A 23,261-nucleotide genomic window follows, 5' to 3' on the forward strand; every position below is an offset into this window, starting at 1 on the left:
GCTTGGGACTCCTCTGAAGCTTGCCAGACACTATGACTGACCATTACTCTTCATACAACAGTCACAAAATATCTACGAGCAGAGCCTCCACCAGCATAAACTGCTAGTTTGCAGCATATGAGGACCTACCTCCCCCTTGGGCCTTCACTGCTCCCTCATGCTGGAAGGTGGCACTTCATCTCTGATGGGCCTTGTGGTCCTGGGAGGTGTGAGCAGCCATCTCCGCAGCTTCCTGATGGGTTCAGCCAGCAGGTCCTTCAGTCTGCCTGAACCAGAAAGCAACGTACGTTCACCTGTTAAGCAAATACAATCAGTAGTGCCCTCTTCAACAAAGGAAGCACAAACAAGAAAGCATATGCTGTGGCAATGCTGTCTGTCTGAACTGAACTTTTTTTGCTCTCATCCATTTATTTTTTTTAGCATGTATGTGCACAGACGCTCTCTCCCACTGATCATAATTTAAAGGTGATCTTGCAGTCTTCAACAGGTCCATAGTTTGTGATGTGGAAATTTCAGACCAAAAATTTATCCCAAACATCTCACACTCTCTCAACAACTAAGTAAATGGACTTTTTTTCCAGAACAAGCAGTGTTCCAGCCCAGGCATAATAGTCTTAAATGCTGGTGAAACAGGAATGTATGGCCTCCATCCTATGTGCTCAAGACCCTGCTCACACAACTCTAGTTTCCAGGTTGATCAGTCACTAAACCAACACAGCCTCATATTTTAGCCTTCTTCACTCTTGGTAGCTTCACTGGCTCAGCACTTGCATGGGGAATCATGAATTTGAGCTTTCAGGCACATTACCTGCATAGAAACTCCCTCTCAATCCTCAGACCGATCTGAGACCATCCAGTAACAGCCAATTACTATTTCTGGTAGTTTTTGAAGCAATATTTTGCACACGAATTTTACATATGCCGAGGGTTGAACGTTTATTTTTTCCTTGCCCATGGTGAGATTCCTTGTAGTCTTCTCAAATTTCTAATTCCAAGAATGCATTTCGATAAAGGGCACATCTCCATATTATTCCGTATAATACTGGGCAGGGATAAGATTATAACACACCTAAGAATTTTTCTGATACATTGTGCTGGTTTAGGCTGGGATAGAGTTGATTTTCTTCATAGCAGCTGATATGGGGCTATGTTTTGGATTTGTGCTGAAAACAGTGTTGATAACACAGGGATGTTTTCGTTACTGCTGAGCAGTGCTTACACAGAGTCAAAGTCTTTTCTGCTCCTCACCCCACCCCACCAGCGAGTAGGTTGGGGGTGCACAAGGAGTTGGGAGGGGACACAGCTAGGACAGCTGACCCCAACTGACCAAAGGGATATTCCATACCATATGATGTCATGCTCAGCATATAAAGCTGGGGGAAGAAGGAAGAGGGCAATGTATGGAGTGATGACATTTGTCTTCCCAAGTCACCGTTATGTGTGATGGAGTCCTGCTTTCCTGGCTGAACACTTGCCTGCCCATGGGAAGTGGGGAATGAATTCCTTGTTTTGCTTTGCTTGTGTACACAGATTTTTCTTCAATTATTAAACTGTATTTATCTCAACCCACGAGTTTTCTCACTTGCACTCTTCCGATTTTCTCCCCCATCCCACCGGGGGGGAGTGAGTGAGCGGCTGCATGGGGCTTAGCTGCCGGCCGGTGTTAAACCACAACATACATTTAAGGCACAATAACTATTGGATCTCATGCACAAACAGAAAAGTAAATATGACAGAGATGATTACACTGCTTTGAAAAATCCAGGAAGTAAGATAAATAAATAAATACAAACCAACTAGTGTGCGTTTTGTCACATGAAACCAGTAAAGAATGATATTTTTTTTCTAAGAGTATAAAAGCATATTAAATACAATGAAAAAGTTTGTTTGTTTTTTTAAAAAAGAAGGAAACAATAAATGCACACTTGCATTCACTGATAGTCACTGTCCGGGTAGATGTGATTGGCAGCTTTTTCCAGTTATGGATAGCAGATTGAAAGAAAACTTAGGGGAAGTATAACAGGCATTTTAAAAGAAAAAAAAACCTGAGTAGCCTGAGAGCAGGAATATCAGCAACATTTGTCTTTCTGAGTGGCAGAAAGTCATCAGAAGGTCAGTAACACCAGGAAGACAGCCACACAAAGTGTAGTATGGCAGTCGTAAAATCCGTCTGCATTTTTGTATTTCATATTATACTCATCTGGTTTAAACAAACAAAAAAACCAAACAAACAAAAAAAAACACCACAAAACATTTAATAACCCAAGGATGTCAAAGAGGACTGGGATTTGAATGACAGAGATTGGATTTCAACGAGATCTCCATGACAGACTATGGGAAATCTGCCTTGAGATGGGAAACCTGGAGACACTAAACAAAAGAACAATGCAAAAAGGTTAAGTCAGAGGAAAACTCTTTGGATACCTTCAGCAAAACACCATGTAGCTCAGAAAAGAAGAAAATATGAGCTCTGGCTCTCATGATTCTTTCATCAAGTAGCTAGCCAGCCTCCTCACAACCTCCAGTGAAAGCTTTGGCCCTACTGACTGTGTCAGCCAGACACTGAACCCATGATCCAGGCCTTCAGTGCACCAGTGCTTTCAACATTCCTGCCCAGGAGACAGATTAAAATGTGAATAACCATCACAGTGGGCTGAAAATCTCAGGAACCAAGAAGCTGGTTTCTCATTTGTGGAAAAGAAAAGCACAGAGCAAAATGAAAACCCCACTCAGTTCCTTGTCCCATGACACCCAGGGTCACGAAGGTTTGCTGTCCCTCATCGCTGTGAGCACTAATCTCTTTAGATACATATTTGAAAATACACCTCGCGCTTCCCTAAAGTTCAGAGCTCACTCAAGCACACAGCAGTAAGTGTTAGCTGTAGACGACTTTCCGTGCCATAGGGTACAAAATGATTTGGCAGACTTTGCTTTGCAGAGGTCTAATTTCATCCTGATAGATAGGAATATACATTGGGAAGGGATCCAGAGTAAGCAAAGTGTGGGAGGAGAGCAAGGAAGGTGAGAAGAAGCTGCTAAGCAGACACTAGCAGTGCCATCAAACGAGTTGTTTGAGAAAGAAACAGTCCAGGCACTTTCTTCCTTGAACCATTCTTATACCAGGGCAACACCCTTAATCCCTAGAGGTGTTATACCATGTTTCAGATTTTAGGAAAATCATATAGCCACACATTTCCTATGGGCAAGGCAAAAATGCTAATCCACTGAGCCACAGTCACAGCGGGGCTCAGACTTACCTTGGGTCACGTTATCTGCTGGTGTGACCTGGCATCACAGGCAACAAAGTCAACAACTCATACATTTCAGGAGGAGTTATCTGAGAGATTGCCAGAGAGTTAGTCCTGCTTGATGATGGGCCAAAATTAAGGCCAGCAATGCTGATTTCATACACGTTTCCAGGACAAATGCAGTAGCCAGAAGTTCTGAGCTGAAAGCAAAGTCTTCCTAGCTATGAGTTTAATTATAAAACAACTCCTTGGTTGGACTTGGATCTAGTGAGCAGGGGCAGTGGTTGTCTTGCAGGAGATAAATGTATCTTCCAAGATGCACAATAAGTGGGCAGTACCCTCCAGCACTCTGCCCCTGCCACCCCCTTCCATCTGCAGGCACAAGGAGAGAGAAAAGCACTGCACAATACTGATGTACACGTCTTTGCTGCCCAGAGTGTCCAGAAACACCAAGCAATTGAACCGGCTGACCGACGCAAGATGTGCCCATGTCCTATCACAGGAACACGGGCCTGGGGAGCGATGGCTACATCCAGTTGCTTTCTCCCTGGGGCAAATGTGCTATGTAGTCCCTATCGTAGCCCTACCATATGCCTGTTTAGGGCTGATAATCATGTTCTTCCCCAGAAATACACTGCATTGTTTCTCCTGTTTGGCAGCTTCATCAACACACGGAGGAAGCAGCTTGAATGAATGCATTTGCGCATCACATAAATTCTTGAAAGGTTATGCAAATATTTCATTTCCACAGCAGCAGGCTTTGACCTCAGGGCAACCTCTGTGGCTGTGTTGTCTCCGCTAAAGGCTTTCAAGTACGTTCAGATCTGGTGTGTGAGATTAATAGCCATGTAAAGGGGTTAGGTTTCGTGATGAAATACTGTTGAAAGGCATTACAGTGATTCCTCTGACTCAATAGGAGAAGAGCCGTGCTGTACAGCTCCAGTTTGGGCAGTGGGGTGATTTCAGTGCAGCTCTTTTGGAATGAAGAGTTCAGGTTCCTTCTGCAGCAGTCTAGCATCCAGCTCCTCCAAGGCAGTGGGGTACTCCATTCCCAATACACAGATGTATAAGGGGAGCAACTACATTCATGTAAGCAGATTCCTTGGACATAGCTCCTCATCCTGGACATAGCTCCTCAGCTGGCAATTTCTGCCACAAATTCATTGCTTGTGCTGGAACAAGAGCACTGTCATCATCTCTCATCTCTGGGCTTTTCTAGGGAATTTTTCCAGAGTTGTGTGGCCATGTGACTGCCAGAAAATGGTCTGGAATAAGTAATGCCTTCCACAGCAGGTCAGCTCTAGACCCATGTATTAAATCATGTATTAAACACTAAGGGTAAAAAAAGTGTTGAGCAAGACCTAGTATAATGTGAGAACAGTTATTTGGCTCAGGGTCAGCACACAGTGATAATTTTCTAGCATTAGGGACTTCCTCTGACAGAGCTGTGATCTTTACATTTAATGGCTTTTGATGGATTTTTTTATATCTGTTTCCTATTCCAGTGAAAGTCTTGCTATTCCTCTTAATTAAAACAAGCATTTGGAGAGGCAAATGCCTCTCTGCATGTGTTATCTCCGGCACTTGACTGACTAAATAACAACTTGTTGCCTCAGCAAAGGGCAACTCCTTCATCTTTCACAACTATGTACATCTTCCAGTGTGAAGTGCATCTCCTGCTGATCCTTATGTTTTATATATCCTTACATATGCAGGAATCTGTACAAGCACACTAGATGCAAACAACTACATGGGATAAGAGTATTGCTCATTATGGTGTGAGACTTCTGTGTTCAGAAATGATTTCTGAAGAAATTTGGGACAAGAATAGGTCATGGTTGAGCTACAAAAGCTTTCTTCTGTGAAGCAATATTTTTTGTCATCCTTGCTGTCCTTCCCTGCAACATCTGCAGCGCATCCTCCTTTAAGAAGTGTGCACACGGTTGCCAGAATCATAACAAAATTTCAGAGACAACCTCAACAAATCCTCTTGCCCAAACCCCTGCTTAAAACAGGGCTTTGAGATTAGGTCCGATTGCCTGGGGCCTTGTCCTATCATTTTTTTTAATATCTCCAAGGATTGAAACTCTACAGCCTTTCTGGGCAACTTGTTTCAGTGTTTGAATCAGCATTGATAGCAAGGAAATTCGGGCAATAAACATTCATCCCAGTCTTCTCTAACCATTGGGTTACCACATTCTGGAACAAATTTTGGATGAGCACCTGCCAGCCTGGACTGGACCAGCACCGTATCTCTGTTCTTTGTGTCTCATTATCAATATCTCAAACTAGTTCTTCACAAGAGTTGTGGCTCCAGGGACTGTGATTGCCTTCAAATTGATTGCTCATGGTCACCTCTTGTTCAGATCCAATTTCAGAACATTTACTGTGGCCTCATGGGCAACAATCTGGAAATCACTTCCTCCAGCCTTTCTGCCCATTGATGCAAACTTTTTATTGGTACCATAGAAAAGAAAAGTCAATGGATCAAACCAGCCATCTGAAGACACTTCCTACAGTTCTTTATATCTGAAAAAACTGGGGGAAAGGGAAAAAGTTTTTATACCTTCTCGCTTCTTCTTCTTCTTTTTTTTAAAAAAAAAAAATCCTTCTTTATCAAGACTTGAAAAATATCCTGTTTTCAGGTTTCCAGATGGCCCCAGCTCTATGATTATTTATTGTGTGGACATGAGGAGGCTGGTTGGCAGTAAACAAAGGTCCACAAATTTTCAAAGGAATTCATACCACTTGTTGAAAAACTAATTAAGTATCATACAGTCTAGATGCATGCTACAGTGATTGCAAATGCTTTGTGTCTCAAGTGCTATCTTAGCACAGACATCAACTTTATAATTTTAATTTCCTTACACTTACCCTCTCTTCAGTTCCGCCCGAGCGATTTATTTGGGCTTTTCAAGTGGTATAAATTAGCATAAATTGAAATGTCAATATCAGGCAAGAAAAAAAAAAATCCCCCAAAAACTCAATATCACTGTTGGGGAAACTATGTGTCTTTTTTCAGTTTCCTGAAGAGTCCTTATTTTTAACTAAGGAAGCATTACCACTTCAAAATGCTATGACCTCAAGTAGTTTAGTTAGTCTCATAAAGCAGAAGGAAGTGCAGGTCATGGAATAGAAGACTTTAGCTGGTTTGTCATTCTCAGTTTCCCACTCTTATAGTGTGCAAGTGGATAAATCTCATGATTTGTATGTCCAGGACAGACGACAGCACATGGCACAGAGCTTCGCTGCGTGACAGGTGTCCTGAGTGAGATGATGGGCTATGACCGACCCAGCAATCTCACGTCAGTAGCTGAGCAACTGCATTGCAATCAATAGCTGGGTGACATCCCTACCCATGTTTAGGACTTGGTCAATCACAGGATCTACTAAGAAAGAGACATTATCCCAATTTAGTAGCGCTACAGCCTGCCTGCTGTTATCCGAGTCTCATTCCAGGGAGATGAGACTTCCGTCCCCTCTCTATTTGAGGCTTATGCAGAAGAAATTCATGCAGTCTCAAAGAATTGACTACTGCTTTCATTTCATATGGAGGATGTTCAAATGGTATCATATTGGGCAGAAGCAAAATATAGGAAATTACCTTTCTTATGAGCAACTCATTGCTCTGAGTACAGACAAGGGGCTAGGCACTGGAGAAGCCTGAGAGAAAAAGATGATCCCTAACACAGTAAAATTTCCAGCTAAGGTGACAGGGATTAGACTTACAGATCATGGTGATGTGCTAGATGACACTGTTTTACGGAGGCTTTTTAAAAGCCAAGGGGCAGTAAGCCAGTGCCATTTCTACTTCATCTTGTCCCTTCTCTGGTCATTAGGAAATCCTCCATTTATCATCACCATCTGTGACATTAAATCAAATCTAGGAGCAAGCATTTGAGAAGTCATAAGCACGCAGTTGAGAAGCAAAGGTGCTTTTCCTGTAACTGTATCTGTAAGGGAAGGAGGATGGCTGGCTGTCTTCACTGTTCATCAAATATCCGAGCATCATTTGACCAAAAATGCTAAATAAGAGCCAAGTGTTACAATGTGTGACGATAGCTATATTAATGAACTATAACTAGGAGCAGCCAGGAAACAAAGTGTCTGGAATCAGTTTTCATTTCAAAGTGCAATCACTTCAAATCAGCTGCAGCACTTTGTACGTAGCTTTTTCAGCCTCGATGCTGTAGCCACCGATTTTTCACATGAGTGTAACTGTCTCACTCTGGCCTCATGATCTTCCTGCCCACCATTCGTTGTGCCCACCTCCCATCCTTATCAAGTGCTTAGACTATAAACTCACATGCCTTTGCACACAGGGGCTGCAAGTGCTAATCTTCGATTATATGCAGCCTAGCTTTTCTCTCTCGCTGTTATTCCATGCCAAAGGGAGGAACAGATTTCCAGAGGTAGCAGGAATCAAACATTTCAGAGCTGGGAGCTCCATTATTTCAATACCGCAGGTGCATTATAGCTCCTCAAGGCTCATTACTTCCTTCGTCTTCAAGGAAATCGGAGACCTTGAAGGGATCAATAAGTACATTATTACTCTTGTTCAATTACATTCCTGCCTGATTCTGAGCCGTCTGGAGGAAGACATTCATTGGATTCAGCTTTCGCGAGCTGATTGCTACACAGCCGGGCAGCTTAGCTCTGAGGTGGTGCCAGCCGTCCCCTCCTTGTACAAGGTACACTGCCTACAAGGTAATCAGAACACGTCGTTATCCGAAAGGCAGCAATGAATATATGAGGGATGAGGCGCAAAGACGGTAAAACTGCTGAATATCCTTTTTAACAACCTACGAGCTCTCCAGTTGCTCAACTGTAGAATTGCAGCAGTGTTTAGGGCAAGAGAGATTTCATTGCGTATTAGTTGGTTTGTTAAGTACAAAGATCTCTCTTGTTAGAAAGCGATGGATTCCCATTTCCTAAGGCACACTGTTACACATCTTTGCGTGTACGCCCTGTTTTTATGCTATAACAAAGGGAGACAAATCTGGAGCTGGTTGTGTTAGATTCTGCACCTAAACAAGTAAAAATTCACAAAATAGGAAACCTGCTCATTTTCCAAATTTATTGCACAAAGGAGAAAGCCATATCCCCAAATTACTTATCTGCATGTTGGTGACACTAAGCCCGAAGACCATGTTCCCATCAGTTAGTGGCACCAACACATTCATTTTCCATCATTGCCCAGTTAACTTCCAGTTTGCAGCTGCCATACTATGAACCTTTGAAATCCCTTCTACCATTAGTGTAGGTACTTGAGACAAGACAAGACAAGGCTTAGCTTCATTTTTCTTGCAGAAAAAAAGAGACTTTATGATGATCTGCAACCTTTTGCCCTGCCAGAAGCTTTCTGCTGGAGAAAGTTTCTTAATCATACAAAATTCTAGATAATAGTTGCAATCTGAAAGCCCACAAAATTTGAAATGGAAATGAGACGCTTATTTTAACAGAGGACAATTAACTATTGGAGCTTATTATCATAGAATCATAGAATCATAGAACCATAGAATCACAGAAAGGTTTGGGTTGGAAAGGACCTTACAGATCACCTAGTTCCAACCCCCCTGCCGTGGGCAGGGACACCCTCCACTAGACCAGGTTGACCAAAGCCCCATCCAACCTGGCCTTGAACACTTCCATGAGGGGGCATCCACAACCTCTCTGGGCAACCTGTTCCAGTGCCTCACCACCCTCACAGTAACAAATTTCTTCCTAATATCTAATCTAAATCTATTAGTCTAAACCCATTACCCCTTGACCTACCACTACATTCTCTGATAAAGAGTCCCTCTTCATCCTTCCTGCAGGTACTGGAAGGCTGGTGGGATGAAGGAAACAATCTCGAATGCTTGAGCCCCTCAATCGAAGTTGGATATCTTTCCGTATTGGCTCTGGCTGAGATGGAGTTAATTTCCCCACAGCAGCCCTCACAGTGCTGTGCTGTGTATTGGTAGCTAGAAAGGTGTTGATAACACACCGGTGTTTTGGCTGTTGCTGATTAGGGCCGGCACACGTCAAGGCTTTCTCTACAACATTCCACCCGTCACCAGTAGGCTGGAGGTGGGCAACATCTTGTGAGGGGACAGAGCCAGGACAGCTGACCCAAAGTGACCAAAGGGATATTCCATACCATATGGCGTCTGCTCAGCAATAAAAGCTAAGAGCAAGGAGGAGGAAGGGGGACATTCATTATTTATTATGTTTGTCTTTTGGAGCAACTGATACACGTACTGAAGCCCTGCTTCCCCGGAAGTGGCTGGACATCATCTGCTGATGGGAAGTAGAGAATAAATCTTTTGGTTTTCCATTGTTTCTGCACATGGCCTTTTGCTTTAGCTTTATTAAGCTGCCTTTATCTTGACCCCCAAGGGCTTTTTTCCAACTTAGTTTCTCCCCCGCGCATCCCAAGGAGGGGAGTGATAGAGCTGCTTTGGTGGGCACCTTGCATCCAACCAAAATCAATGCACCACACTTTCTAAAAGGAGCGGTGATAAATCATTAAGCAGGAATCCAAATGAGATTATAAAAACATGCAGAATATCCACCTAAGACATCATTTTCCACACCCTGAGCCTTTGTATCTGTTTATTCTTTCAGTGGATCTAACATTCACTAACAGCACTAACCCATCACACCCTGTCGGAGCTTTACAAAGAAGTGAACCCACACCAGATTTTTCTTAAAACAAAATTCATTATATGGTATCAGTGCCAATAAGGAGGCTTTTAACAAGATTTCTACAGGCAGGTATGTGTTTTTCCTTTAAGGAAAAAATAAAAAATCAGCAGAATATAGTCAAGCTGCAGCACAGAAAGGGACAAATGCTGCCAGTGTCACGTCATCTGCTCCAGTTCCTTCTTCTGTCGGTCTTTTCCCACTCTGGATTTTCTCACTGTCAAGACACCAGTGCTTCATTTCAGCATCTCAAGGAGAGATGGCCTAAGAATCTGTTTGCTGGATAGACAAAGGGAGAAGTCCCACTTTAAGCAAAGAAAGCTTTGGAGGGACTTTTTAAAGCATCCTTATGAATTTGGGAAAAACTGCCATTGGCATTTGAGGAATTACTTTCCCTTTCTCTTCCTGTTCAGATATACTTATCCAAGATATGATCTTCAGACTACCACAGGGAAATGGAATCACTCTTCACTCCCTAGGATCATACAAGGATTTAGAGGCCATGTACTCCAGGCTATGGAAAGGACCTGAGGCAATGATCTCTCTTGCTTTCTTCCTGAAGAATGTTATCATTCCCTGGGGTTTTGGCACTAGAAGTATTAAATCTGTGAGAAGATGTCAGGAAACATTTGGAAGTGGAAGGATCTAGACTGAATACTCTTACCCCATTTCTGCACTGGCTTTCTGTTACGTGACTGGACCAACTGCTGGACCCGACGACTTCAGTGGGCCACTACTGGCCTATGAAGATTTAAGAAGGCCCAATGAAATGCCATGGGAGGCTCAAATATTGCAAAATGCGGACCAGTTGCAATTCATAATGAAGCCTCATTCTTTCTTTCATGCCCAGAGGAGGATGGAAACCTGGTTTTCTGTCTGCCACGTTGCCCAGCCATTGGGACTGGAGCAGATGACTCCAGAGGCTGCAAGATACTGACAGGTAGCCATCCATCCAGCATGCTGCTTGTGAGGTTCTGGCAGGCAACCTGCAAGTAGAGCAGGCACGTGAGCAATTTGCTGAATGGAAAAAAAAAAGACCACACCAAAACCTTCCTTAGGACGTTGCAAATGACGCAGATCAGCAGTTCCAGCAGCAGGTGTGTTTTTCTCAGCATTTTCTTCACCATTTCTCTTTACAAGTTCAATATTTTCTCGGCCGTGCTGTATTTCTTGGTTCTCAAAGACTCATTGCTGCCTGTCACACAGAGGGCTGTTTCAAGCTGCAGGAAAAATCCTGACACTGGTTCTGGCTAACCTAAATTTCCTTTGAGACATCTCTTTCCTGGGTGTTCAGTTTAGTAACCATGTGATTTTCTGGACTATCTTATGTTTTACAAATAGCAAAAATTACCTTTTATTAGAGAACGAACAAGGAGAAAGCTGCTCTTGATTGCATGAGAATTGCAGCCTTTAGCTAACACAGTTAAAATTTACAGATGGTGCTTTGAAGGAATGACTTGGAACAGGGCCTATCTTTCCTCTGCACAACAGAGACCCATTGCAGCATAGGAGCAACACTTAATAAATGTTCTAATTAATCAATTTCCTTTAGGAACATATTCAGAGAGAATGGTTCCCAGACTATTTGACTGGACAACTGTTTCTGAGACGTAAGAATTGGATGTGATTGACTGTGTCAAAGAAGCAAAGGAGCATGGACACACACTGCTCCTGCAAGCCGCTGCCTAGATTTACCCTTCCCATTTCAACACACTGCTCTCAAATACCTCTATGGGGCAGATTCATTTGATGGGCAGAGATTTATGATAGCACTTGCCCACAGCACATACCCATTACACTCTAAAGTAGCTCCAGTTCTGAGCAGTAATAAAAAGTAAATTACATTTCTTAAATCCTTTCATCCCACCTTTAAGAACTGCCAGTAACAGCAGTTTCATAAAAGGAAATGTCTCTCTCAGCTCCAAATCTTTCCATTTCTCTTGGAATTTAAAGTGGGGAATAATTTCTTAAGAAAGATTTCTGCCAATGACTGACATTCTTGTTAGGCACAGTTAATGTTTAATAAAACGTTGAACTCACCATGCTATATTTCAAACTCTTCAAAGAACAGATAGTACATGAATATCCTATGAGTGAGATTTCAACTTACTGACTGTTCATTGCCATTGCTCTGGGGACTATGAACTTTCAAATCGCTTTGTGTTTTGGGGAGGGGTTTAGATGGATTCCTATCAGAGGAGAGGTGATGCTGGAGGAGATGAAGTCCCTTTTGGAAGCAGGAGGAGTTGAGAAGTCAATCACACACAACACAAACCCTGCACATTAACTTCACAGTACTTCTTGGCGATTGGTCTACAGCCTTGGAAGGACTCAAGAACATCTTTACAGGTCCAGAACAGAGCTCCTGGTGTCCTACCCCAGGGTATGGCAAGCACAGGGTGGTTAAAGAGGAATATAAGGACAGGTCGTAGAGAAAATGGTTCTTCTCTGATATATCCTCCCATCATCTGCTTTGGTGACTATGGTGATTTTAGGAACTTCCCTACTTGAAGATAGGACCTAAGTCACCGTTGACATGCCCCATATGTTTAATAACAGAACATCCAAGAAACTAATGCGCTTGATGGATGAGTGCCTCTAGCATACTAGTCCTATGGGAAGCAGTGAGTGTCAGTGGAAGGACAGGACACAGGAAAGGTGTTTTGCTCCTCATCATTGTTCTCCACTCTGTGCCGAGACATCATCAGTCCCTCATTTCACCAGTTCATCGCTTTCTGTGACAACTAGATCTACCTTATGAATAGCCAGAAAATAAGCCCAAGTCAGACAGTTTCTTGCTTGAGAAGCTTGAAACCATGGTGGATCCTTATGTCTTCCAAGTGGGAACAGGACTCTCAGTGACCACTCCACTGTAGCTCCTCCTCTCCTCCAAGTGGAGGGAGGACTGTGAGATTGCATTACCACAGTGATTTATTCACCACCCAACAAAGCAGCTTCCAGGAGCTGTGCTTGATACAAATTATAAAGTCCTAGCATAATCTCTGGCCCATTTGGACTGATAGCATCCCACCTTCACACTGAAAAAATCTGACGAGACCAACTCCTACCACTGCTTTCTGATCACTCCTGGTATCACAAACACTGGTTCTGCTTTTAGACTCTCGTCATCATCTTTAAAGTCCTTAGAAAAATGAATCAGACCTCCTCAGCAAGCCCATTTTTCTACTGCAGAGCTGCAACAACTGTAGTTAACAGAGATGTAAGGGCTGAGACATTGCCAGGATGATGGATGGTTATTGACTCTAGGATTCCCTTAAAGCAGTTGTATGATGCAATTCATGTCCAGCAATGGCACTACATTTACCAACAGTGACGGAAAGAGACTAACACTCCAAATTTATCCAGGGAAAACGTACTGTCGTCATAGATGAATTAACTCAGGATATCAAAAGAAGGCAAAGGAAGAGGAGCAGACTGAACAACGGTCCATCCTCTCTGTGTTGCCACAACTCTGTGATGATGAATGAAAGGATTATTAACAACAGATATAGAAGGAGAAAACCTGTCTCCAGTTCTTAAATTTTACCTGTTTTTAAATTAAATTGCTCACTAGAATACAATCACCTCTAAATAAAGAGAAGCGTTAGCTTTTTGGACAGTTATATAGGACTATGAATAGATACTTATATAAGAACATGCACATACAGGCTTGAAGACAGGGAAGGAAGGATACCACCCAGCTGTGGGATTTTTTTGTTTGTTTATTTGCTTGTATGGCTTCAGACAGAGTCCTGCTGGAATTTGACCGGAAATCATTGTTGACATGCCAGCATTTGCGAAAAGACATCAAAAACTTTTTCGGGTCTCTTTCAAAATAAAGTCTGTCCTGTTAGGCAGTGCTGGTGCTTACACACCATGGTACTGATTTAGCTGTGATTCCAGGAGAAGAACAGTGCAGGGGCTGAAAGGTTGAAGCCGCCATGGATTTACTGAGGGAAAAGCCCTTAGATCATTTATCTCTGAAGATGAAGTACCTTGTATTCACTGTACACAAGGGAATATTAAGAATATTGTTATATTACTATGGTCCTAACCCATTTAATCTCTGATTAAGCAAGAAAAAAGGAAAAAAAAAAGAAAGTTTTTAGAATTTAAAGAGTATAGATGAAATTTTCATTTTAACGGTTTCCCTCCTTCCATTTACCTGCTTTAATCTTCAGGTATAAAGAGTCTCTGCTTTAAAATAATTTGGGATGTTTTTATGGGAAGATCACAGAATTGTTGAGGTTGACAGGCAAATCGCCTACTCGAACTCCCTGATCAAAGCAGGGTCAGCTAGAGCAGTTTCCTTAGCTGAGTTTTGGATATCTCCAAGGAGGGAGACATACGACCTCTCTGGGTGACCTGTTCCACTGTTTGGCCACCCTCACAATTAAAAAAAGGAAAAAAATAAAAAAGTATTTTCTTATGGAGTTTCCTGTATTTCAGTTTCTGCCAGTTGTGTCTTATCCTGTCACTGAACACCACTGAGAAACATCTGGCTTTGCCCATCAGGTATTTATACACATTGATAAGATCCCTCTGAGTCTTCTCTTCTCCAGGCTGAACAGTCCCAGCTCTCTCAGCCTCTCTTCATATGTCAGAATCTCCCATCCTTTACTCTTCTCCAGTGTAGTCACATTTAGATAGTTGTGAGTTGCTACCACCAAATCCTGACCCCATGTGCTTGAAGACAATCCTAAAAGCCACTCAGGGAGAGAGGATAGAAAGGAAAGAGAATGCAGGTTTAGTCTTTAGGTCTTTCTCCTTTGTAGCTTCACTGTTGGGAAATTGCAAGCACAACGCATAGTCTTTGAAGACATTAAGAAAGCACACTGCATACCAGAAAAGGGAAGGCACCTTAGATCATGGAATCATAGAATATCTCAAGTTGGAAGGAACCCATAAGGATCACCGAGTCTGATGGCTAACCCAAGCTTGTGGAGGCTGTGGTCAGCGTGGAAAAGATGGAAAAGGTGGAAAAGATGAGACTGAAGAAGTAAGGCGGGCACTCTACAAAGTGTCTCCAGTAACAGAGTGGCATAGCCGACAGGGTTCAGGAGAGGACCAGATTTTGAAAGCATTGGTGAAGTACTGCTGGTGGTCAATATGACAGTAAGATAAATTAAAGAGTGTGTGAAGTAACAGGGCTGATACATTAAGGACTTCCTCTATGAGTAATGGCAGCAGACATGAGCTTGCTACTGCATAATGGCTTTATAACACAAAAGCTTGTTTCCCCCGGATGTCTGCTTTTTTCACAAAACCAGACGTGCTTTTACCTCTTGACCTGGCTGTCTTTCCTTCAGCACCGAGAAAAAAACAGTCTACGGTCAATAAATATCCAGCATCCTCTCTGGAAAGCATGGAGATAAATTTGCAAAATGGTGTGATGGAATCTCATACTATTGAAATATATGCCCCATCTCCCAGATTGTCAGATTAAATGCTTTCATAGCTTTCAGTTGGCTGAACGCTTCATTTTTTCCCCTTTTTCTCTTTTTTCAATAAATATCCATATTTCCCCTGGACTGCCAGATTATCTTCAGGTAGGTGCACATCATTGGTCTACCTGTTTTTTCTCATTAGCAACTCAACACTCAGACTGATGTCTGGAGTCCCTGCCAAACTTCCCTCTTTTCTTGCTGAGAAAAAAAAAAAAATCTCTGCCCTTTAAGTATGGAGGATTTGTTTTTCTTTTTGGCATCTCTGTGACTTTTTTTGCCCCACAAGTTCAACATTTCCAAAAGAATTTGAAATAATCTGAAGTATAATATATTAAAATAAGGTGGGCAAGGCATAACATCTCTTGCTGGGAATCTAAGATTAAGTCCTTGTGCCAGAGGGTTCTTGTACAATATTGCTGGTGAAGAGTCCTGCTTTTGGTGACTGCAGTTGCTGTGGATTTGGGAAAAGCTCTGTGTTTGACGTAGCTGAAAACAGGTTCTTAGAGGAAATTTGATTCTCCAGGCATCGGTGCCTGAGTTTCAACACCAAAAAGCATTTTTTAACTTTTCTCTGTACTATAAAGTTATTACTTCAGAGAAATATCGACAGAAAACTGGTTTTGTGTCCATTTCCTTAAAGACTATTTAAGGGAAAAATAGAGCAAGTTTCTAGTCATCTCTTTTCTGACAGTTTTCCTACTTGTACAGCCATCATCTGGTCTTTAATAATCCCAAATAATTTTGAAGAGGCGACCTAGTAGAAAAGCATCCTGCATAATTCCTATGGTTTTAATTAACAGACAGAGCTAAGATACCCTGAGATCATTTATGCCTGTTCTTCAGCTGAACAAAAACATTGACTAACACAACAATATTTGTCTTGTTTTGGATCCCTGGTTCAAAATGATAGCAAAATACATCAAAATACAATGTGGGGGGACGAGATATCCGTTACTGCAATTACACATGACAGGCAGGTTAATTAGTCATCTCAGCATAGATGGTGGAGAGGTGAGATTATAAATTTAAACTGCGTGGGTCACAACTGTAATAAAGTCAGAATATACGCCAAAAAGACTTGTGGGAAAGAGATAATATTTTAACTATCTCTATTTTGGAAACGTTCATCAATTGTGAAATGCCATAGGAGTTAAGAAAACATTTTATCTACTAAAACTGATTGAGTGTTGTTTCTCTGTAGAGAGGAAATTCTTGCATGTTGCTATTTTTTGTTTCTTCAGAAAAATTTTGTCTCCAGAGACTATACCAGGATTCAGGCCCTCTTGAACCATTGCTACTAGCCATAAGCTTGAATATTTTGTTTTGTTTGTTAAGGAATAAACTTGTTATTTTGCCCCAGTTAGTTAAATTAACTTTGCTTTCTGCACTGATCCCCCAAGCCCAGCAGAAAACAAAATATCAGCTCTCATTTATTAGAGAAAAAAAATCAGAACTGGAAGCTGGATGTTGCTGGTTTTTTAGCAAGAGATTTTCTTGCTTTTGCAAAAATAAGAGAAAGTCAACTGACTTACCTACACCCTGCCTTTTGGTTGCTTTGCAGAAACATCAGTTTATGAACAGTTCAAGAATGTTTGCCTTCATTACAGGTGCAGGGCAATCAACCTAACCTGCCATAGTTTGATTCCTTTTTCCTGTAAGCGTCCATCACACCTTGAGAGCTCAAAAGTTTTGAATTTTTTTTTAAACTATGTTTTTGGAAGATATGAATGATTGGGTTTCATTTTCTGGGTACACACCAAAAACATGGCTTTTGAGAGTTTATCAAATGAAAAAGGAGTAATGGGGATTGTGGCAACTTTGTCCTCCTCTGCCTTGCAAGACCCTGCTTTTCTTCTCCACCTCCTCTCCTTCACCACAGCAAAACAAGGTTGTGTCCCCCCTCACGTCACCTGTGACATTGCCACAGCTCTGTTTCCTCTTTTGCTGTGGAAAACAGGATATCTGCCACCATTGAGAGAGGGCTCAGAGCTTTGGCAGTTCCCCAGAACAGATCCCAATCACTCGCTGCTGTGGTGGGACAATAGGTCCAGCTCTTCAGAGCTTTCCATCGCAAATCTCCATCCCATTGTGTCATGTTCTTCTTGCTCCTCTTCTCCCATAGTAGGAGCAGCTCAGCTCCAGCCCTTGATTGGTTATGACTCTTGCTAAGAAGCTTCGAGTAGTCTCTAATGTCATAAATGGCATGGAAATTACTCTAAGACACCGTCAGAACTAATAACTCCTCATACCCACCCCTTAGGCAAGACTACAGAGGGGATGCGATTATGAGTTCTGCCGCATGTTTGCAAACACTGGAAAGGAAGGGGTCTGGCTGTCAAGGGACCTGGTAGGGCTCAGTAAGTAAAATAAGTGTGGCTCAAGGGCTTTCCTCGAGCTGGGGGGTAGGTCTGAAGCCTTCAACAGCAGAAGGGAGTCTGCCAAAGGGAGAGCGGATCTATGCAACGCTGCCTCGACATGAGCAAACCCCATTTCCAGCAGCCAGGCTCTGCACACTCATCTCCATTTGTCTTCTCATGTCGTGGGGTCCTGCTTGCCTTGAGCTTTAAACTCGAGATTTATCTTAACAGAGTGGAAAATTAGTTAAGAATTGGCCGTTTCAGTTTACACTTTTTTTGCTGGTGGCGGAGCAGGGGGCTAGAGTGGAGTTGGCTGGGGGTGATGTTATTTTGGTCAGGATAAAAAATGCTCCAAATATGAATGTAGAAAAGAATTATAAAGTAACTGGTGCCTTCCTCCTTGCAGAGATGCTAGGACGCTATTTCCCCCTAAGTGGAGGAAAAGCTGTAGAGAGATTAATTTTTACTGGAAACACAGCTCTAATGACTGCCACTAAAGACAGTCACTGAATTTCTCCTACTCTCCATCCCTAAACATTTCACCTGTTCATCTAATGGCTTTTTGGAGCAACAGGGCTGATTTATCCTTGTCACAAGAGTGAACTGGCTTTTTACAAAGATTTATCCTACCTTCACTTTTCAGGAGGCTCAGTTCTCCTTTCCAGATCAAGTCCTCATGTCACATAAAACCCAGATTTGCTGGGACACAAAGAACAGAAGACCATCAGGAAAAACTAACAATGTCCTCGGGATCACAGCAGCTTGTGCTTAGCTGATTTTTCTAGGAAAAAGAACTCGCATTTCTTAAAGCAAAGGAACCAAAATAGGGCAATTACCAAGAAGCTGCATGGTAAGGAGACATACAGGTGTGTGAAATTCCCATACCTCCAAAGGTCTTTATTTAGGTAGGCTCAAGTACCATGTGCAAAGACAGAAAGGGGAAAGAGACAAGAATCCAGGTACCCAGGACACAAATCTTGCTCCAGGAAGTCGACGTGTAAATTAAACCTCTTAACGCATACAGGGTCACAGCATGAGTTGAACAAGTGGGAATGTGAGGCTGGGTTTGGTTTTGTTTTCTGGATTATTTTTTTTTTCCCAGTATTTTGTGCTGCACACACAAAACATGCAGAGACTCTAATTATGCCAGAGGTTGCACTTGCAAGAATTTAACTGATGTAACTATTCCTCACAGAAATTTCAAACAGCTCAGGCTGTTTTGTGCTCATGTTGGCTATGGTTGGAGGAGAACGCACACAAGTTATTCTCGATAATTTTGTGCTAGGGTTAAAAAAAAAAAAAAAAGACAATGAACACTGGTCCTTCTTTGTTTGCTGTATTAACAATTTTTCTTTTGCTATTCCATAAAAGTAAGCAGACTTCTGTGATTCCACCTTAGAGATATCCAGAGGGAACAGTACCCCAAAAATTGTCTCCTGAGACAACATCTAACCATTTCAATGGGAAGTTCATATGAATAACATGTCCCAGTGAATAACTTGTTTTCTAGTTGCTTTCAGTGGTAAGGTTGGGGGGGGGGGGTGGGGGGGGGGGTGTTTAACATTATCCTGAGGCAATATTCTTGAAATCCTCTATAAAACACCAAACTCTCACAAGACAGCTGATCACCTTGGCCTGAAAGAGCCAAAATTTAATTGCCTCTTTTGGCCAATTTTATTCATAATCATACCTAATCTAAATTTTTCCCCTTCTATAAATTCAAAGCCATAAAAATTCCTCTTGCTTTCCCTTATTTTGTATTGTTGGTCTAGATAAGGGCTACTTTACAAAACACTCTGTACCTGTGTGTTTACATATAGCTTAACATAATGAGCCACTAATCTTATTTGAGGCCTCCAAGCAGTATTGAAATATAGATTGTTATTAATAATGATAGCAGTTACATATTACTGGTGCTGAAATGACAGTCCTTCCCTACCTGCTTGCAAATGCTGCAGGAGAGTATGTTAGCGGAATTTCAAATGAGTATGTCAGGGAAACAATATCAACCACAGCAGAAACTCCCTGCTTTATTAAACATTTTCCTTCTTTGAATGAATTCTGGTGGTGCAGATTCCTAAACAAAACAAAACAAAAATCCCAAAACAAACAAAAAAAACCACCAAAGAAAACAAAAAGACATTACATGTTGGAAACTTCAGACCAAGGTTGCAGCTGAATTGAGCTGACATGTCAGGCAAGGCGAGACTTCGCTAGGCCTGATAAATCAGCGAATACCTTTGGTGTCTCATCACCTTTGCTGCTAAGTGATGGAAAGGCTGTTTGTGAAGATGCTCGATCCCAAGAGGCAGGATACGCATCACGGACAGCTGAGCTGGGAAAGCTCCCATGACTCCATTCCCAAAGTTGTCCGACTCTGTTGGCCACAAAGATGCCACTTTTCAGGTGTGCCATCTTTAGAGCAAGTTGGGAACATTCGTCACACAACAGTTTTCCACCGGTAAATGACATTTCGTGGAAACGGAGACAATGTGCTGAAACATGTTGATTTTGGTGAAATATTTGACGGGAAAACTGGAGAAACAGGGATTGTTTTGACTTTCTCATTTCACTCTGATGTTGAAATGTTTTGTTTGAGTAAAGCAGAGAGGTTTCGTTTTGACTTTCTTACTCTGTTTTATTTCACCCTGATTTTATATTACGATCCTTTCAACACTGTGTTTATATATTTGCCTATTATAATAACAGTTCCTTGGGCCATCTGAAAATATGCTGAGATGAAAGAAAATGAGTATATTTCATATTTTCTCTGAATAGTATTGATTACTTCATAACTTAATGTTTGTACAATCAGTGATGGTTTTGATGGCCTTTTTTTTTTTTCCATTTCACTAAAGTTTCATTTTGCCACAAAAGCAATTTTCAAAATGGCAGCTTTTCCCACAGAAGGGAACGTTTATTTACCATCAAAAAGAATGTGCTACACTTAACAGTGTCTAATCACATTCAGCTGCCAGGACAATTAATTTGCCCACTGCCTGGCCATAGCTGCCATTTTTCCTGCTGATCTACGGGGCCTCTTTGAACAACCTTCCCCTTGCGTTGGAGTAAGTCATCTGGCCTCCTTGCTGGGAAAATCAGGTACTATTTCTCTGCAGCGTCCACAGAAGGCAGTTTTTGACTCCTACTTCAGTGTGATGGAAAACCATGGCAGCAATCAATCAGGTTAATTTTCATGTTAATCCTTGCGAGGGTGTGCAAGCAATCTAGGAATATCTCCAGAGGGTTGAGCAGCCTGGTTCTAAACAGCCTCCTCATGGGGTTAGTGGGTGGTGGCAGTGTATCTCCACCAGTCCTGCCCCCAGAGCGTTATCTCATGTTAGCTCTTGGTCCAAACAAATCCCATTAATGAGAGCTAGGGAAGATCTGTACAGTCAGCGTGGCGGGAACAGGATCTTTGCTGAAGGTTTGCCTTTGGTATCTGATTCCTGGAAGTCAGGAGAGGCAGCCTAAGTCTCCACATGGAAGTCTGAAGACTAACATACTAAGCTCAAAGCCGGGTCTGTGTACAACAGCGTGTCTCCCATGCTATATCCCACGTGAACACAGCCCTGGGAATCCTCCTGCTAATTTCTACCACTGCACCAGTGCGATAAACCCCCCTCCTATTCTGCATAGTCCAGTTGGTGCTTTCCAGTGCTCCGGGGTGTGATTTCAAGATGCTCTGGTATCCATCTTGATCTTTCCTGTGCTCTCAAATTTATAACCATTTCTCCCCACTTAACTCTTAATACTCTTCATACACATCATGCGTGAAAACTCTGCTCTTTTATTCAGGAGCAGTTGTCTCTGGCCACACTTCTGCCAAATAAAACACCAGCGGCATAATGATACTGTTGCATAGCTTCAGTTTTAATGCTCTGACAAGGTTTTTATTACTCCAGATTTTGACTAACAGATTCGTATTTCTAGATGTTTTCCTTGTTCTCACTTTTATTTCCACCTCTGTACTGCTGTTATCTATTATTGCTAGGTTGCCACAGTAACTGCATTCCTTAACACTCCTTATTTGTTCCACACCAATTGTTATATGGACTGTGTTTGTTCCTACTGTTGCCAAGATCCTGGTCTTTTTTTGTTGACATTTTCACCCTTATCTTCTCCTTTTTATCAGTGGTTTGGAAGCTTTTGGGTACATGTCATGGGGCAAGAAAGAAGAGAGGTACCTCCTTCTCCAAGGCCCCATATTCACATTTCTCATCGAAAATATAGCTGTTTTCTGAGGCAGTTGGCTCTTACACACCATTCTCTGCAGGGCATTGAGGTTTCCACATCTCTGGCCATTCTCTAAGGAGCAAGGAAGGAAACTCCCTCTTCAGCCTGGTGCAGATCGCCTCTCTCCCCAGGACTGCTCTGAGCGTGAGCTGTAGCAAACCACCCACCCCAGCAGCTTTGTCCGCTCTGCAGTAATATCCCCATGCACGGCATGGGACAACACCCAAATCCCACTCCAGACCACCGTAACCTTCCCGAAACTGTTCAATGAACTCCTGCAAGCTCTGCAAGGGCTTCTCCCTCTCAATCTCTATGTTTTGCTGCCCTCTCCTGCTCAGCTAGGAAACCTCTCAAATCTTTCAAATCGGGGACTGCAGAGCCCCCCTGGAAATTATAGTCTCCCTCATATATGTGACAGGCTTTGCCAGAGCAGGACCTCGCTGATGGAGGCGAAGCGGCAGAGGCAGTAGGCAGGTACAGGGTGTTCGTGAGGACCAGGGTTAACGCTTCCCGATTGCCTGCTCCGGGAAGAAACCAACTGTGGAGTGAATGCTCTGCAGAAGAAGCAGTAATGAAAAGCTTCAACAGCTTGACCCTAGCTGAAGCACCGATGGGGGCATTTTCCAATGCCCTCAGAGCAGTGAAGATGTTTCTCTCCCCTTTGTGCTTATCTTGCTCTTTTCCCTTAATTTGTGGGAGCTCAGGGAGTGGCCGTGGGGAGGAGAACAGAGATGTGGTGCCAGCATTGCAGCCACCGCTGTGGTGGAGACTCCAAGCTCACACTTCGGAGCTCCCAAGCAGCCCCTCGATGTGCTCCGCTCCCTGAGCAACAGCAGCAGCAAGGTCAGTGACTGCAACCACCTAAACCAGCAAAGGGCAGTACTGTCACCCCCATCACGCAGACCCTGTGCCCGAGAAGCATCTAGCTGCCAATGTACCTGTCTCAGAAGTGTTATTGCCTACTAAAGTGGGGTTTAGTCTCCTTCTCAGATGTGACTGGAGTGATTTCATGGTGCTTTTACTGATTTGTTAATTAATGACCTTGCTGCGCTGCCGAACAAAAACCTTCTTAGGGTTGAAATAGAAACCCAGCACCAAGGGCATGAATTGCTACACCGCTACAAAAGCATCAGAAATGGAGCCACTCTTCCTCCCACTAAACTATCAGAGGTAAGAGGAGACTGGGGCTGGTTTCAGTGTATTCACCCACTTTGTTTCTGAAGGGAACGCAAATGGTTTCCTCTAACTCACTCCTTGCAATCGGGCACTAGGACATCACATGGGAA

General features: G+C 42.6%; 1 long non-coding RNA gene across 1 annotated transcript in view; it reads right to left on the bottom strand.

Annotated features, from left to right (window-relative positions):
- Positions 1-23,261, bottom strand: part of LOC129203117 (uncharacterized) — a 77,167-nt gene that overhangs the window by 18,888 nt on the left and 35,018 nt on the right. The window contains exon 2 of the long non-coding RNA XR_008575916.1: positions 130-293. This is a non-coding gene — a long non-coding RNA (uncharacterized LOC129203117). The remainder of the gene's footprint in view (positions 1-129; positions 294-23,261) is intronic.

Source organism: Grus americana, chromosome 2, assembly GCF_028858705.1.
Source record: "Grus americana isolate bGruAme1 chromosome 2, bGruAme1.mat, whole genome shotgun sequence".
Taxonomy (NCBI): Eukaryota; Metazoa; Chordata; class Aves; order Gruiformes; family Gruidae; genus Grus; species Grus americana.